The sequence below is a fragment of the Pinus tabuliformis genome, chromosome 3_1, assembly GCF_031772625.1.
Source record: "Pinus tabuliformis cultivar Carrire ecotype Pingquan chromosome 3_1, CPIR1, whole genome shotgun sequence".
NCBI lineage: Eukaryota > Viridiplantae > Streptophyta > Pinopsida > Pinales > Pinaceae > Pinus > Pinus tabuliformis.
The window spans coordinates 308,171,569-308,188,563 of NC_142301.1; the positions used below are offsets into that span (position 1 = coordinate 308,171,569).

Consider the following 16,995-nt stretch of genomic DNA (forward strand, 5'->3'; position numbering starts at 1 on the left):
GAATATTCTCCGCAACTGGCAACAGAGTTTCCCTGAGCGAAGAAAGCAGCATCTAAACTTTCGGATCACCCTATTTGTTCATTGGCTGATGTCAATTCCGCCCAGGGAGCGGTTTCATAGCAATCGCACCACTTTTATGTCAAAAGTGGTTTTTATTTTTTGGCAGCGATGCCATAGAGAGCAGGACACGTGGAGGCAGGCCCGATCCAAAAACCACTCTCCCCGCTGCCTAAAGGGCGACGGATTTGGGCGCGCGATTTTCAGCTCAGTTGTCCGATGGAGCGAAGGAGATCAACGCTCAGGATTGAACGAGCAGTTTGGTGGGGCCCCATCGCGCGCTAATGTCCGGCATTCTTGGTGGGTGCGATATGACCCTTGACCGTCAGATCCAATTTTACAAATCAACGATGATGATAGGTCGAGCAGGTTGGAGGCGATGCCAGTTAAGTGGCATGCTTCTCTCCTTTGAAATTTTGTTTAGAGCCATTGGATGGGGCCCGATGGTTCATCACTACAGATTCTGATGAAAGTTTTGTTTTTCTACGGGTTTTGCATGGGCCCCTCTTTGTTGTATGGTTTTGGTGGGGCTCGGTCCTCTCCAGGTCTTGGAAGGCCTGTGGGGCCCTTTTTTCTTTCAATCTTGTCCATCCACTACTCAGGTTTATTTTTGGCTTTTCCTGTTTAGCTTTGATGTGTTGAAAGGTAAGTTTTTTGTGTCGAGTCTTCTGCCTAGGCCCGTTTTTGGTTCCTTTGGGAGGCCGATCTCCTTTGCCACTTTTTTGAGTGGCTTTTTGTAAATTTTGTATATTATTAATGGTAAAGAAGGTCCTACTCTTGCTTCAGCAAAAAAATAAAACGCATGGATAAATAAACAAAAATACATTAAACACAGAGAGAAAAACATCACCAGGTCAAAATAGATCAAGTATCCTGTAAAATATCCTTTTATTGATGCTCCAACTCGAAATTACAATGGTCCAAATAGAAAAATAGTTCAAATGACTAGGGTCCAACCCATAATACTCCCAATACATGGAGTATTTAAACAAAACTACAATGATTTTCCTTGTACACTTGGTAATCTATTACTTATTACAATGAAGGAAAAATCGACTAATGTAGCTAAAGAGTAGCCACACTGAGAAAACTGGGACATGTGTCCCTCCTTTTTTGGAATGTTGTTGCCTGAAGTGTTAGTTAGACTGGAGTGGTTTTGTTGATGTGGCTGGTGCTGACTCAAACCTATATGACTACCCTAGTGATCCTTTTATCGTTCTTCTTGGTAGTCACATAAGTCACTCCATGCTTCCCCTTCAGAGATCTTAGTTTTGATTAACCTTCGTTACACCTCATCAGCATCAACGTATTTGGCAAATGATGGCTTGACCAAACATACATGCTTAAGCTCATGTTGAATGTAAATCTGATTACTGATTGCTTCTAGTAAGGCTTTTCCTGTTATGTTTCCTTTGATGTTTAACAGATTTGTAGCATCTGTGGCTATGCCTTGAAGATTCTTGACATAATCACCTCTATCCATGAGTTTTTCATTTATATCAAATAGAGATGGAAGACCCTTTTGATGCAGAGGCTACGTTCTATTAAAAAACCAGTTTACTGTCAACTCTAAAACTTGGCACTTTTCCTTCAACTGCACATTTAAACTCTTCTTTGTCAGCACCTTCTTGACTTGTAGTATGGTCTCTGTCCTATCTGCCACTCCCAAGTCTTCTAGCTCATATTTGTTTCTTGCATTCAGGAACTTGATAATTCTGTTTGTTGTCGCTGACATATCTCCCAACTCTGTGTTGGTGGTTGAAATGGATTCTTTGGCTTTTTCTAGCAACTCTTTCTGCTCAAAAACAATTTGGATGCTTAGCCAAATTTCATTCATCCGATCTATGATATTGTGATAGATGATTTCCTTAACCCTCCCTAGAGTATTCCCAATGGAGGATTCGTTTTCTAACTTCTGAAGCTTCTAAATCAATGCCTTTATTCTCTGCATATCTACTAAGTGGTTGTCTTTAGCCCTTTTAATATGATCTTGTAGCACACTAACTTGGGATTCCAACCTTTTAATTTCTTCATTTTGCATATTCATTCCCTCCATAGATCTTGCCAACTATTCTGTACTTCTTCTTGCTCCTGTTGTTGTACCTGTTGGAGTAGTTATGGGGAGGGCTGTTAGAGGAAGGGTCTCCATTGTGGTGATAGCCATCTGTGATGCTTTTCTTTTTCCTGTGCCATTTTTTCCATCTTTGTCTCCATTGTTTGATTTGGATGGACTGCTCTACTATAAGTTTCATCATGTCAACTTTTGTGCTCTCTGTTTCCTCTATTTCCTTGGTTAGTGGGTCATGTGTGGTAGGCAGCTTGAGCTGCGATGTCTAGCTCTTTCTTCGTTATGGCTTCTTTAACAACCTTGGTATATGAGGGGTCATACCCAAATTTTATTATTAAATATTCCAAAGACTTAATCTTGGTGTCCTTTGATAATGATGAAATTTTCTCCATCTTCAACTGAGACTAGGCATTTGAAAGGGATACCTACATTTTAAACAAGTTCATGGAAGTGCTGGTCAAAGTAGATGAAGTCATTTCACCTGTTTGCTTATGCATCTCCAGCTGATCAATTGGATGCACATTTTTGACATCAAACTCAAATGAAGTCTTCTTGTAGTCTACTAGAGGTTTAGGCTTTGATGTTTGTGCCTCCAAAAATGCCATATGCATCTTGCCCTTCTCTGAGTCAAAGGTAGAGAGAAGTTTTCCTTGTGCAGTTGCACTCTCCTTCCAAAACTAAGCATAAGTGCTCCTCTTGATCATTTCATTCCTAATTTTTATTTCCCTAAAGGTATCAAATACAGTTTCTTCTTTCTCTTTATTCACCTTTGTAGATGAGGACACTTGAAGAGTTTTTTGTCTTTCTGAAGTTGGAGTAGAAGGAAAATATTGTCATCCAACTAGTGAAGAATCTGGAATATCAATTATTTTGATCACTGTCTGTGGTGGTGATCCTTTATCTATATCCATGTGTTGTTTTTTGGCTTTCTTTCTGTACTTCAATCTGAACTCTTTTATGGAAATATCAGTTCCTGGTGACTGCTCTTCTCTGGATCTCTTCCCTATTATTCCTTGCTCTGGCTCTTTTCCCTTTTCAGACCTTTCTTCAGTAGTTTGTTTCTCTTGTGGCCTTGGGGTTTGTGCACTGGATGAGGAGATTACCTGCTCCTTGGCCTCCTGTAATGTATCTGGCATCCACTCTGTTTGATTCATGTATTTTTTGATTTTAGGTCTTTGAGTGTGGATGTAAGCCGTGGATTTATTTTCCACCCTCTATGGGTGAAATTCATCTTTCTTAGTCTTCTATCTGTCTCCTCTCCTGCAGCTCTGTTACTACAAATGAAGGGACCAATTTGGGACTTGATCCTAAATTGGGATTTCTTCTTGGTTGATACAAAATGCATCTCATCTGCACTGATCATATGTATAATATACTCTAATGCAAATATCCTCATGGGGACAAAATTTGGCAGCGTTTATTGGGCCAATTAACAGCCATACACTCTTATTTCAGTGTAGTTTTGGTACGACTACCAATCACCAGTTCTGGCTTGATCAGACAGTTGAATAATTCTTTTTATGTCTTCACTTATCCTTGGTTCTGCAGTTCCATTGAGGAGGCTCATTGTTGGGTGTACAAACAGTTCCACAAATGACTCTGAAATCCTTTTTATCTTTGATAACCAAGGTTGTCCAAAATATCACTGATTGAGGCTCACCTTCATCATTCATTTTGCTCGATGAAAATTGAAACCTGTTTGCCTGAAAATACACAAACATGTAAACCAACACTTAGGAATAATGAAAAACTTCTTCTGTGGAAAAGTTGACAAGTTGTTCATGAATTATATCTGCTAGAAGCGGGATGAAGTTGAAAATGATTGAGGGCTTGGATTCAATGGAGAGGATAGATAATCAAGCTATAATAGCTTCATCAAGCCATTGATTAGAATAATTGCCAAGTAGGTAGGAATGAATTGAGGCAATATGTTTGGTTCTGTCAGGGAAAACAAAGGAGGAATAAGGAGGGTTTTTGCCTGTCAGAGGTGTGTTCTTGGTCATGAAAAGCTCTAATGTTCTAACTTTTTTGGAGAAATCAAGTTTTTGGTAAACTTCAGTCAAAATTTCATGTGAAAAAGGAAAAACTCATTCAATAACTCAGGCCTGCATCATTGCATGATTGATTGAGCATCAATTGTGAATAAAATATGTCCTGTTGGGGCCATCACTGCTCTTTGTTGTGGGTTGTAACATGAATGGCAATTCCTGATCAATTCTAGAAAACTCTGTGTTTTAGGGAAGATATAGAAAGGCAAGTTGGTGTCCCACAGGCCTATGTCATCCATTTCCTCCATGAATTTGTCCTCCCCCCAACAATATATATTAAATAGATCAAATTCTGAGAGGATCTCATGGATATTGAAATCCTTGTTAGCCAATGGTAAATGATATAAATCCAGTGATGGGTGCATCATTGGGTTGAATATTTTTGGTCCTTTCTGCTTAGGTTCCATTTTTGTCTACTCTGCAATAGAAAAGGATGAAAGAAGTGGGATTTTTAGTGAGGGAGAAAGAAAGGGATTTGAACAGAAATGGGATTCAAGAATAGGAATTGATGATCACTACTTGAAAATTAGTAATCCTGGACTATGTTTCTGTTCTCTTGCTCTGCTTTTCGTTCTCTGCAATAGATGAATGGAGTGGGAAGAAACACCTAAAAGTGAACAATAACATTTAAAGTTTGAACTCGGCATGAATTTGGTGGTTTTATGATTTGAAATCAGGCCGTTGGATTGGCTTAATTTGGTGTGGGTCTGTTGGCTAATGGCCCGACCTCATTTATGGCTCAATGGTGGGAATGGGAATGATTGGATGGATGGGATGGTTTGGCATGGTGAGGTGGCGAGTGTTCAACGGTCACTTGGGTGAGTGGTTTGGATGATACCGGATACAATTTTTCAGGGGGCCTTCGGAGCGGTAGGTGGTATGAGAGGGGGGGGGTGGTGCAAACTCACGAGAGCACGACACGTAGGGGAGTGGAAACCACTGACTTTAGACCCCCATCCCTAGGATTAACTTTTGGATGGTGGGGGGGGGGGGGGGGCTGAAAAAAGACATGGGCCATTCGATCGGGCGGAGTGAGCAGAGATGAGGGGAAATATGGTGGGTTGGTTAACGATGACATGATGGGTGAGTGCGTGGTGGGGTTGGGTTATGAATAGGAGTAGACTATAAGAATATGAAATGAAAAATAAATAAGTTTTAAAGGGCAGTGGATGATTATTAATGTGTCATAAGCCCGCTTTCCTTAAAAATTTTGCTATCTGACCTTAGAAAGACTAAATTTTCTTCGAACCTTAGAAAATGTCTTCCAATTTTTTAAGAAGGTCCTTTGATACCCCATTATTCCCTGATTCTACTTACCCTTATTCTCTATCCTAGCATTTTTTGTGCTTTTTCATTTATAGGGTGCATTTAGACTTGCAGACCCTTTCATTGTTTATTTTCTTTTCATCTCTTTTCTTTTAAGATCTAACCTACTCTATCACTTATTTCTCCTCTTTGGTCCAGATTAAATAGTTGGACCAAATTCCATTTCTACCTAGGTACTGATTTGCCAAGATTTAACTGTTTGGCAATCTTTATTTTTTAACCTATCAACATAAATTGAAATTTGTTCAAACATGCTTAAACTGTATGATTTGAACAATATTTGGGGATTTCTTTTTCTTTTTTTTTTTCTCTTTTTTTTTTATACCCTCTTTTCATTTATTTTTCCTCTTTTTTTCATGAAATCAATTGAAAAATTAAATCTATGAACAATTTGAAACTTGCAAAATGTGAAATTCTTAATCACCTTGAGATCTTATAAATTATAGGACCCTAACATAACAAAGTTGCAATCCACTGAAGATGAAAGAAACCTTGGAGACTCAAGCTATGAGGTGACAACGTGATCACGCGAAGATAGAGAATGGAACAAATAAGGAGTTGCACGTGTTGAAGCAGCAACTTATGGAAGAACATGAGCTGCATAGACAAGCGAATGAGTTGCAGCAGGAATAGGAATAACAGGAGGCACAATATGCACTCACGGATGAAACTGTGCTTGTACAAGTTATAGATCCCTCCCAGCAGCTGACATGGAGTAGACATGGTGAATAGTGTTGTTGATCACATGCATGGGATTCAACAGCATGCATATCATTGTGTGCACGCATGAGATCCAACCCATTCAGCACACTCACAAAGGCGAAGAGAAGAAGCAAGTCTAATTGGAGCTGAGCATGTAGTTAACAGTTGATGTGCATGACCACCAGAAGACACTGGAAGATCAGCACAGACACTATGTATTAGTGTGTTGCCAATTCGGTTGCACCAAGAAGACCATGCACATGCTAGCAGACAAGGTGGATGAAAGAGCCACACCAATGCACCCAGATGCAACAGAGGCAAGAGTTCGCTTTAGAAAGATGTCACCATGGGGTGCATGCACACCATCACGGATGACCAAGCTTGGCATCAGCTCACCACCTTCACCATCACAAGCATGCCAAAGAGTTGGTCTCACCTCAATAGACGGAGTGTCAATGATGTCTTGCATGGCTTTCTTAAGCCATTTTGTCTCACATGAGCACATGTGCATTAATGTAACGCCGTGTCAAGTGGAAGTTCAAGTGTCAATAGTTGGATGTAACAATCATAGAGTAGATGAAGAGTAATGAGGGTAGATGAGCTGTCACAAAGGGGAATGTCAAGGGTCACCCCACCCTTTTCTATAAATAGAATCTCATAACTCATTGAAAAGGCTTTGGTCAGCCAAGCTTTTGATAAGACTATCTTGGAGAAAGCTCAAATAGTATTGTAACGAGCCTTGGCTTCTCCATTGCATAGAGCAAGTACATCTGTTTGGAGGAGTAGGTAGTTGTGGCTATAACATTCCACTATTGGAACTAGTGGTTAGACATGGATGTATTGTATGACTGGAACTTACACTTCTTAATATAACAAAGCTAACACATTTCATGCATATGTTGTATTGTATTCTATGCTATATGGTTTACTCTAAATGATATATGTATTGTTTTCTTGCACATGCATGTATGGACTATTTTGTATAAGTATGTATGAATCTTTCTGAAATGTGTTGTTAGTTTAACCATCACTTTGGATTTCTCTCTAACTTGCTTTCCAGCTTGTGATGCATCTTCGGTCATGTGTTCCCTTCCAAGCTAAGCACTATTACACGTTTCCAAGGGGCGCACTCACCTCACCCTAAGTGCGTTAGAACCTCTTATGCACATTCCTTGGCTTGTTGCAGTTGTCACACCCTTGCTACCAACAGAGACATATTACTTTCCTCTATGCGAAATCGTGGTCAGGGCATTTCCGTACGACCCACTGCTAGGACTCCTACACCAAATGCTCTAAGGTCGAATTGGGACTTCTTACTCGGGAGATCCCCTTACATGTTGGTGGGTCAAGCACCATCAACATTTTGGTGCTAGAAGGAGGGCCAAATGTCAAGTTGAGCCCTCACATCTGTTTTGAATCTCTACATATCTGGCATGGCTAACTACCGAGTTGCTCTTTTGGAGTGCATGTCTTATGGAAAAGATTTCATCGTGGAGGCCACATAGCCTTGATTAGGCATGCGGTTGGTGTTGTAGGCTCATGAGAAAGACATGGATTCTTTGAAGAATACATGAGCTGTGCACTATTCATCTACATGCTTTGAGGGCACCCAATGCACTAGTGTGCCACGCTACCCGAAACATCTATTCATTCTCTTGACCATCTGGTCGCAGAGATAGACCGTGCTTTCATTCACTTTGACCATGAAGCACTCAACAAAGAAATTCTGAAATTACGGAAAGCAACCGATGAATCCATTGAATAGTTTCACACACGCTTTTGTAATCTTGCATACCGATTCCCTGAAGATGATATTGATTGGGGATTTCTCGATGGGAGATTTGAGTATCTTCTTTACATATTTGAAAAAATGCAATTCTTGAAATCACTCGAATCCCTCTCATACTCCAGTGATGGAACTACACAATCACGAGCAGGCACAGTCACTATCACAAGTGATTGTCCACCTTCACCTTATCAAACATCTCCACCACCATGGAGTGATGTGGGAGATCATGCACATACCTCTATTTAACTATCACATCCTCCCACCCCACCTACTCTTGATATCTGCACATATTTGGCTTGCAAGCCTATTGTTTGTCACATGGATTCATTCCCTCGACCTCCGTCCTCACATTTTGTTGATCCTCCATATTGTACTATCTTGTGTTCTTCCATTCCAGACTCCTCACCTGCTGTGAATGAGGATCAAGTTGTCAACGGAGATGGTGTTATGCAGCCAACCTGCGCCATCATTCATGATGAGTGTGTGTAGGAATCTAAAGAAGAACCTACGGTGAAGGATGACTCCCTTCCAATCATGCCTCATCCGCTTCATCCTAACATCTGTTGTGCATCTACCACTATTGATTTCCCCTGTGAAAACCCATTTCCAGATGTTTCTACTTCTGATCATTCACAGGACACGTTGGATGCTAGTCTATCATTACAGTGCAAAGAGGACACATCTTCCTCAGAAAGTCCATCCAATATGTCATCTATATTTCTTGAAAACACAGACGGTGAACATATTTACTTCTCATCTACCCCTCTGCCCAATTCATCAAATCACGAGGATGCTGAAAAACATCCTAAATTTCTGATCTTGGTTGTCATGATCTCTCTACTTCTTCATCTAATCACGATGTTTATTCAATTGTTGTTAATCTATCTAAGACACTGGTCTATAATGATCTATCAATCAACGAAGTCGAAACCCTGCATAATGTTGAGGCACTTCAGCCCAAGATGATGGTTATGTCAGGTCCTCGCTATCCTTAGGTTGGTTTCACGTCTGGTCAGGAAATTGTTGAAACACTCAAGGCTCCTCATTACTCTCTACTTTGCATTGAAGATCAACCAAACACCCAAATTTCACTTCCTTCACTCAGACTACATGATCCCATCGCTCATGCATTGGAGGAATCTTACATAGCAAGCACACATGCACAATGTTAAAAATAGCAACAAGAAATGATAAAAATAGAATCCAGTATATTCCAATTTTAATTTGTCCTTGAATTAAAATTCGAATTTAGTCTCACCAGCTGCTTGAAAAATAATTAATTAATTCATCTTGGATTAATTAGTTGGAGAAATTCAAGCTAGAAGTCTTTGTGAAGTCATGCAATAGTTATCCCTTAAATTAAGGAGATTATCCCTTAATTAAGGAGATAAGATTGAGTTATAATTGATTTGTAATTAGTTAGCTCAGTTAACTAAGTTATGTCCAGTTAAATTAGTTCCAAACAGTTTGAGGAACTAATTGTGAGTTCAGTTAGTTAATGCATGCATGCGTCAAACTAGTGTACTCCAGATAACTGAAGATTCTCTCATAAATAACTCATGCATGTCTATTTAGAGAAAGGCCCAGTTGATATTAAAGATAGGGACAGTGTACTATCAGTTGCATAAGTTTTCCTATAAAAGAAACTCATCCATGGAGAAGGAACATGGTTCCTTGAGGATTGTGTAGTTTTACAGGGTGTGAGATTAGTGTGAGTGATCAATGTTACACTTGGCAACAGTAGGATCAACCAGGAGAAGTAGCACAAGGAAATAGGAGGCTTGGAGGGTAGAGGGGCAGGTTTGTGTGAAGCCTTGTTTTCATGTGAGCATCCAGGAGGATTGTACTGAGAGCTGGCTAGCTGTGAGAGCTAAGGCTTTGTGTAATCTTGATGTATTTCCACCTTGTATGATAATACAGATAGTGGGGTTTTTAGCTAAGGCTTTCCCTTGAGTATTCTTCTGTGATTCATGTGCATTGGTTCTTCTTCTGGTTATATGTGTTCGCTTGATCTTGCTCAAATCTATTAAGCTTCGGCAAGTTTGATTGTAGAAGTAGATTAAAGTATTTTTCTTTAGTTATATTGCATTATCAGGTTAATCTACAGTCAGAATTTTCTACACACAACATAAGTGGTATACCTTTCTCACGTTTGCTTGCATGTCATAGTCAAGAGAATGCACACACTCAACATCTGCATGCAGTGTAGCACTATAACATCCCTTGTGAAAATTCCATGTAAAAATATATAAATACCACGGATGATGGGACACGTATTCCAAGATGAATGTTGGGTAGGACATCCTAGGGGGTGTTCATTTGGTTGTTTATAGCTAAGGAAATTGGAAAAGGAAATGGCTAAGGCATTCAAGAGGCAAAAAGGTATTTTGGCACTTTTATTTATGAAAATAATGGAAATTAGGAGAAAAGGAAGGTGAAAGGTGGGTTGCATGTGAGGAGGAAATTGAAGGAAAATGATGGAAAATGAAGAAAATAGAGGCCTCATTAATAAAATGGCTTCTAAGGATTAGTTGGCAATCTCTTGGCTCAAGCTTCTTCCTTTCAGTGTGAATCTTTTTTCAGTTCATCTTTAGGAGCTCTCTCATTATTCTCTTTCTCTCTCTCATACTCTTGGATACTTATAGTTTTCTTGGAGCACTCTTGAAGGGTGTGGCATACTTGGATTGTTGGAGCAAGAAGGCAAAGGAGGAGCAGGAAATCACAAGAGTGTATCGACATCAACATCTACATCAAATTGCTTACAGGTACCAAGTTGCATGTATGATTTCTTCACTAGTTTTGGCATGCATGGCACATGCATGTGGTTTCTTGGTTATGATCTATCATTGGCATGGAGGATGGACTGCATTGACAGTGGATTGCCTAGCCTTGCCATTTCCTAGATAGCCATGTTGATTCTGTGTTTACTTTAATTGCTTTTTTTTGGTTGGTTCTCATGTTTCCTTAGCTTGGGTTGAGTTATTAGTCCTGGAAGCCTTGGTTGAACAAACACTATGGAAGCCCTGTAATAGGTTGGGTTGAGTTACTAGTCCTTGAAGCCTTAGTTGAACAAACGCTCTGGAAGCCCTGTAACAACTTGGGTTGAGTTACTAGTCTTGGAAGCCCTGGTTGGAAAAATTCTCTGAAAGCCCTTGGTGGGTTGAGTTACTAGTCCTAGAAGCCTTGGTTAGACAAACGATCCGGAAGCCCTGTATAAGTTGTGGGTTGAGTTACTAGTTCTGGAAGCCTTCATTGTACAAACACTCTGGAATCCCTGTATAAGTTGTGGGTTGAGTTACTAGTTCTGGAAGCCTTGGTTGGACAAACGCTCCAGAAGCCCTAGAAGGCTTGGATGGAGACCAATCTGATGATGGTTTTTGGTGATGTTTGTTAAATTCACATGGACAGCACAAACATATGAAAGATAAATCAGTGAGTGCATATTTTTTATTAACATCAGATATACATTTATAGTACAACATATGACTCTTGGGTTTCAGATCCCAAGGTCTCTTGGACTGCTTTGTCCATTCGGCTTCCACACTAACCCTTTAGGATTAGGTGTCCAACATTCCCCCCCTTAATCCGAAGGGTTATGTATGAGTCCAAGAAGAGAGCTGTAATACAAAATGTGCAAAAATGCATGGCAGCACTAGGCTGAATGTGCTCTATGAAATGTTGGTATAACGAGCGGTGGTTTAAGGATGACCACCAACACTGGAACGCTTAGTGCAGTTCCCGGAACTCTTCCAAAACTGGCAAGAAACTGAAGTTTTCTGCTAGAGGAAGTGTTCTTAATCTGTGATGGTTTATGGATGACCAACAACTCTGGAATGCTTAATGCAATTCCTGGAACTCTTCCAAAACTGGCAAGAAGCTGGAGTCTTCTGCTAGAGGAAGTGTTCTTAATCTGTGATGGTTTAAGGATGACCAACAACTCTGGAACTCTTCCAAAACTGGCAAGAAGCTGGAGTCTTCTGCTAGAGGAAGTGTTGTCAATCTGTGTTCACGGGCATCTTTGTCTCTGGCTGCAACTCTGAAACTGGTGTGGCAGGTTGTGGCTCAGGCTCGCTTGATGTGACTTTGAAGCTTGTAGATGACCATCATTTCCCCCCCTGTCAGATACAAGGTGAGAAGATGGAGAAAACTCAACTGCAAGACTGTTCAATACTCTAGAACAAGTTCTAACATGTGTTTGGAATATCTTCTTGGCTGTTGATGCCCATTGCCAAGAAGCGATCCATCTAAGATGAATCTTTGTTCTTGCAGGACGTTTGTTTTTGAAGCACATGTGTGAAGAATGGCTGGTTTTATGAAAATGCTCACATGGATGAAGATCAAAACAATGATCTTTCAGATGGCCAACTCGGTCACAGTGTTGGCATTTCACAATCTGTTGTTTTTGTTGTTGTTGTTGCTATGGAAGAAGGGCAGAGTCTGGAACAGCTGAAGCTGCACTGTCATGAGGAGCAGCTGAACTGTCATGAATGAATCCAGCACTCTGAAACTGAATGGGCTTGGCATAGTCTGGAATATGAAAGGACAAGTCCTTGTCATATCCAAGACCAGTTCTGTGCTTGTTGTGGACAAGCTGTTCCCAAGGTCTGATGATGGGCTTGGGAAATGCAGACTGAGTTTCTGCATCTGCATGTACAACTGCTGCTTTATAGGATTCTGGATCTGATTGAACTGTAATATTATTGTCTTGCTGTTTATGGGAGTCTGTTTCAATCTTCTGAACAGAAACAGGTTCAGAATGATGTCTATTTTGATGTAGCTCTTCTTGTTGTAGCTGTGATTCAAGCTGCAAAAAATCGATCTTTTCTTGTGCATTTTGTAAACATGTATGAATTTCTGAGAGAGATCCTTCGCTGATTTGTAATGTGTCATCAACAGTAGATAATATCAGAGTTTTAAGGAACTGTAATACTTCACTGGTTCTGGCCATTTTTTCTTCAATGTCTGATTTACACCTTAAAAACTGATCACAACTACTACTCAATGCAGAAAGGTAATATCTACTCACAGTACACAGCAATATCCTTTATAAATGTCAGCAAATGATCAGTGTGCAACAATCAGCTCACCAAAATCTTTATGCAGCAGTCGAAATGCACTATAATGGGTTTTAATACCACAACTGGGGCAACAGCAACTGCAATCTTGCTTGGAACTTGGATTGAATATGGTGTGTACACAACAGTTGGAACTTTCGACGCACAACAAGGGTGATTCGTACAACAAAGAGACTAAAAGGAATTAGCCCCTTTCTGCACTATTGATTAGACTCAACTAGAAAGATTCTCAACCAACAATTTACACAGGTGAAAACACGTCCTCTTTTAACTTACTGCATTTTTATTCTGGTTTGTATGATACGACAGAAAGTATATTCAATTTCTGAGGCAGGCATTCACAAATCTTCACCTCAGTTATGTTATAGATATGCACATGGAAAACACAACTCAAATTGTTTCATGGTTCAACGAAGCTCCTGTTGACCTTCAAACGGAGATATTTGCCCAACGTTATTTGTACATTGAACCAAAGTTATCGGTGATTGATGGCAAGAATGACTTTCTAGCACATTTCCACTGTTTGTATCAAAGATCTTCAATTCTCCCGCATGACTTCTAGTAGCAATACGTGTATAAATGTGGATGCAACAAAGATAATGGAGGAAGAGTGGTAATAGGAGCAGGGCACTGTCAATGCTGATGCTTCAAATATTGCACAACCAATGAGTCCAGAGTGGCACGCTCATTGTTTCCAAGGGGCGTTTCTGAGCTTTGATGTGATTCAGGTCAAGTTTCGATGCATAAACAACACTCCAATGCACAGAACATGATTTAAATAATGAATAGCATATAGAGTGGAGCACAGACCACCATTAAATACCGCATATACAGTTCAAATGCACAGTTTAAATGTAAGAATCATGTGGCACAATTTTAAACATACTAGTCAACAAAGATAGCCACTACCTTCCATGGCAGTCAAGCCAAAAAATACAACGAACAATTATCGCTAGACAGGTATTCTAGCTCACACTACCACAAACACCCGATCAGTTCAAAACAAATTACGCTGGTGTTCGCGAGCGGTCTTAGATTGAACTACGTGCTGGATTTTTGGTGTGAGGAGATTGCAAGTGCTGAGAACCTGCAACCTGTCTGCTATTTGCTCATATACCTCCGGCTGCTTGTTCTGTTTCAGTAATAATAGCAATAATAATATCAGTAATGTTCTAATGGATGTTTCAGTGCTGCTGCATATGTCCAAAGCCAGAGCGATGGTGACGGTGAACGAATGCGATGTTGCTGCGTATACCAGAGAACCGGTGAAAAATGATCAGGGTCTATCCCTTCTTAGATTGCCTCCTTCAACGATTCTGGGATTGAAGTAAGGGGCTCGCAATGTAGAGCTCTGATGTTATTTGATAAATGAGCTGCCACCAACGACTATCTACGCGCAATGAACCTTCAACATTTGCTATCTGAAAAGAAGAAATGAAGATGCGAAGACGCGAAGGATGCAAAGAACGCAAGCTCGTACAGTGCCCTGTTTAGCTGCCTTTGAACCCTTGCTGGTGTTGCCGAAACCTTCACAGTGTTCAATACATTAAATGCTTGACAAATACAATTTAGTCAACTTGTAAATAACTTACGGCTTCAACACATTTCTCAACATTCCTCCTCAAATTTCATGCATTTCACAATAATCTTGAATTCAAAGGCTCGAACAATGTTTGCAGGCTTGATGTATTTTTACAAAGGAAACGAATAGATTCTAGGGACATAGAGAACGTTCAAATTCCAGGATAACGTTTAGAAACTCGATGTTGGCGCTGTGGTCCTCAAAAGCATCGATGATTTCTTCCAATTCTATCCTTTACAGGGCCTTAAGAATTTCATCAGCACCACTTATGGTAAACGCACCGCCCTCTTCCAGGTTCAAGACCTTGACGATACCGTCCTCTGCCAACAGCGCATAGCGCCTCGATCAAACCCCTAAACCCGTAGGTTTATCGCTCAAATCAAGAGTAACACCCAATGCTTTGGTGAATTCTTGATTTCCATCGGCCAGGAGGAGGACCTTATCACGTACATTCAGATTCTGACCCCAGGCCCTCATAACAAAAGCATCGTTTACAGAAACGCAGGCAATTGTGTCAACCCCTTTGGCCTTCAGCTCATCGGATTTCTCCACAAATCCTGGGAGATGTTTCTGAGAGCAAGTGGGTGTGAAGGCACCGGGAACGGCCAAGAGAACCACTTTCTTCCCCTTGGTTAACTCTGAGACTTTTATTGTTTGAATCTCGCCCTCTTTGTCAAAATATGCCAGAGTAGCCTCCGGCAGCTTCTCCCCCACTGAAATAGTTGCTCTGATTGGCTGTAATGTTGTTGATGACCGAACAAATGTTGATTTGACAGGATTTATTGTGTGGGGTGTTAAACACACATTCACTCGCCTTTAGAAGCTCGAACCTTGAATTTGAGTTTTTTTTTTCTACACGTTGTAACTAATCTTGAGCTACATCAAAATACCACGCACTTGCCGAGAGTTTCAACAATTCCATTCTCCATTATTCAGACACCATCGACAGCGTTCAGCTATAACGACAGTCTGGTCAATTCTACAGAATAATGGCAGAAGCGTTTTCTGAGCGTTATAAAAAAACCGAAGAGAATACACAGTGGCGCAGAAGCGTTACTACACAGTGGCGCAGAAGCGTTTTATGTAGAAAGGCCACAAAACAAAACAAGTCGCTCAAGTATGAGCTGACAAGGGCAGAGATACCGTGTCAGTGTCAGGCCCAGAGCGCAGGAAGGGCAGAGATACCGTGTCAGTGTCAGGCCCAGAGCGCAGGAAAGAATATGGCGCAGAATGAGGAATAAAACGCTCAATAAGGTGGCAATTCTGATCAATTCTAATTAGTAGAAAGACAGATCTGACATGTGGGTAGAGACCATAAAACAAGTGGTTCAAAAATGAGCAGGGCCAAAATTCGCCTGCTCTGATACCATGTTAAATTCACATGGACAGCACAAGCATATGAAAGATAAATCAGTGAGTGCATATTTTTTATTAACATCAGATATACATTTATAGTACAACATATGACTCTTGGGTTTCAGATCCCAAGGTCTCTTGGACTGCTTTGTCCATTCGGCTTCCACACTAACCCTTTAGGATTAGGTGTCCAACAATGTTCGACCATGAGGTGGAATCACTATTTGATGGGTTGAGGTGCATGGCCCCTGGAACCCCGGATGAGTTTTGATTGATGTGTTATCTGAGATCCCACATTCATGCTTGGAATATGGCACGAGGGTGATTGGCTAAAGAGAGACTTGGCCCAGCCAATCTATGGTCGAGTGGAATGTGGTAGTCCCATCACCGGTTGGTTCAATGCATTTATTAATGGAAAAATTCATTCCCTTGATTTTCATGTGAAAATGTACTAATGTATATATGGCTTTTGAGGGCTGATATGTTTATTGTATTTATGTTCCTATTATGTTGTTTATATGCACATTTACCCTGAAGGGTGTTACAAAGTGGTATCAGAGCATGGTTTAAACACTTGGACTGGATGGGATCTATTATAGGTGAAATGAAGAACAAAGGTTAAATTTTAGACATTTCTATCATATCTGTTATAAATTTTCATTTGTGGCATATTAGAAGTTGAAAGTTTGTCCATATTGAAGGTAAATCCCACTGATAATGTGGTAAAAATTTCAGATATTTGTTTATAATACTTTAGGAATTATGATCTAAGGAAGATGACCTTCTTGAATGCACCTTCAAATAGGTCATGTTGGAATTTCTGTAATAACGCATCGTCTGTAGGTTTTCAGAAGCTGAACAACTGTCCCGATTGAGGGGACATACCACTGAATATGTGGTAGAAATTTCAGATATTGGGTCAAAATATTTTAGGAGATATGGGTAGAGGGATATGAGCCTTCTGAATGCTCCTAAAAAGGATTTTCTAAAGA

The 16,995-nt window shown here is 40.3% G+C and overlaps 1 pseudogene; it reads right to left on the minus strand.

Annotated features, from left to right (window-relative positions):
• Positions 1 to 14,881: 14,881 nt before the first annotated feature.
• On the minus strand, positions 14,882 to 15,576 carry LOC149187015 (peroxiredoxin-2E-1, chloroplastic-like; annotated as a pseudogene).
• Positions 15,577 to 16,995: the final 1,419 nt, after the last annotated feature.